The sequence below is a fragment of the Mus pahari genome, chromosome 12 (assembly GCF_900095145.1).
Source record: "Mus pahari chromosome 12, PAHARI_EIJ_v1.1, whole genome shotgun sequence".
Lineage (NCBI taxonomy): Eukaryota > Metazoa > Chordata > Mammalia > Rodentia > Muridae > Mus > Mus pahari.
The window spans coordinates 79,792,733-79,794,427 of NC_034601.1; positions in this window are offsets into that span (position 1 = coordinate 79,792,733).

Sequence of the window (1,695 nt, forward strand, 5' to 3'; positions counted from 1 at the left end):
CCGAGACTTACTACTAAATAAGTGCACCCTTTCTAGTTATTTCAGACCTCTGGCTGTCTGGTTCAACTCAACTGATCTGGCTCAAACTACTCTCCTAGATGACTGATTCAATCTGGCTTCTCTCAGTTTCTCCTGAATTGCTCTGTTTGGCCTCAAACTAATTTTGGCAACTTGTTCTAATCTTCCAGCTCCTTCTCATTCTCTGGAGTATTCTATCCTCACCTGCAGCTAGCTTGTTCTTTTTTCAAAAAAAATTCTGTCTGTAAAATTCTCCAGATAAAACTGCCTCTCTCTCTCTCTCTCTCTCTCTCTCTCTCTCTCTCTCTCTCTCTCTCTCTCTCTCCAATTCATCTTAAGTAGCTTCCCTTTTCTTTCCTCATAAGAATGGGCATGTCCTAGTCTGTCAAATTAGACATCAATTCCAAACATGGGTGCGTCCTTCTACAAACTAAGCTTACCTTCATTGTTTTGGACTGAAGGTGTTTCAAGGGCATGTCTACATTCCAGCCAGAGGGATTAGAGGTATGTGCTAAGGGTTAAGCCCCACCACAACTAGAAAGGGGTTCATTGTTTTGTTTTTTCAGTAACACATTTCAGACTTCACAGTGTGATCAAATACCCTGCAACAGATGCATGGCATGTTTATCAAGCACCAAATCCATTAACTCCTGGAAGCTTTACACCCCCTAATTCAAGAACTATTGCTATTCATATTTTGTTGCAAGGATAGGTAGGGTCAAACGCCCTGCAGGATCTCACACATGGAACAATGAACACTGAGATTTGGTTTCATGGCAACAGTCATGCTTGTTGAGACCAGAAGTGGACTGACAGCAGGACTCTGGGTACTCAAGACTGGGTCCTGAAGCTTGACAATTTCAGCTGTGGCCAAATGGTTCAGACACTGAGATGTGACATTTTGTGCTTACACGATCACATGTAGCTCACAGGAGAGGAAATAGATCTTCTCTGAGCCCCATTTGCTCCTCCTGGCTGATGCCTTTGCCGACTTGTCTTCTGTTTCCTCATTTGAGGGGTAGCTAAGGAACTGTGATACTAACAAAGATGATGGCTTGGGCAATCAGCTCTCTCAGACCATCTGACCCCAATTTTTGATGTTTTATTTTCTCATATTCATCTTCCTACTTAGTGTCCCAGCAAAAACACAGGAAGAACCTATGGTCTACTTCAATAGTCAAGAAAACTGACCACAGACTGACTAGCTAAATTATTCATAGAACCATTCTTGTAAGTATACAACTGAAATTCGTGTGCTCCAGGCTCAAGGTATTTGCTTTAACCAGATTTCTCTACTGAGACTACAAGTGGGACAATTTTCCTCAAAGTTCTGAATATTTTTAATTGAGACAATTAATGTCAAATTCTATAAAATGATATTGGTCAAACACCTAACAACAATATTTTCATTACTTCATTTCTATCTATCTGAAAAAATAAAACATTAAGGTTAAGTTTTTTATTATTTTGTATTTCTGCTTATAAATATCAATCCATAATACATACTGAAATGCTTATTAGAATAATCTATATTATTGAATGTTAGAGGCAGAGGAAAACATAGAGATGCATTTTTGGTTTTGCTATTTGGGACTTGTACTGGAGGGAGAGTTACAAGGTTTTGTGGGAATGTATTCAGACATCCTCTCTCTCTCTCTCTCTCTCTCTCTCTCTCTC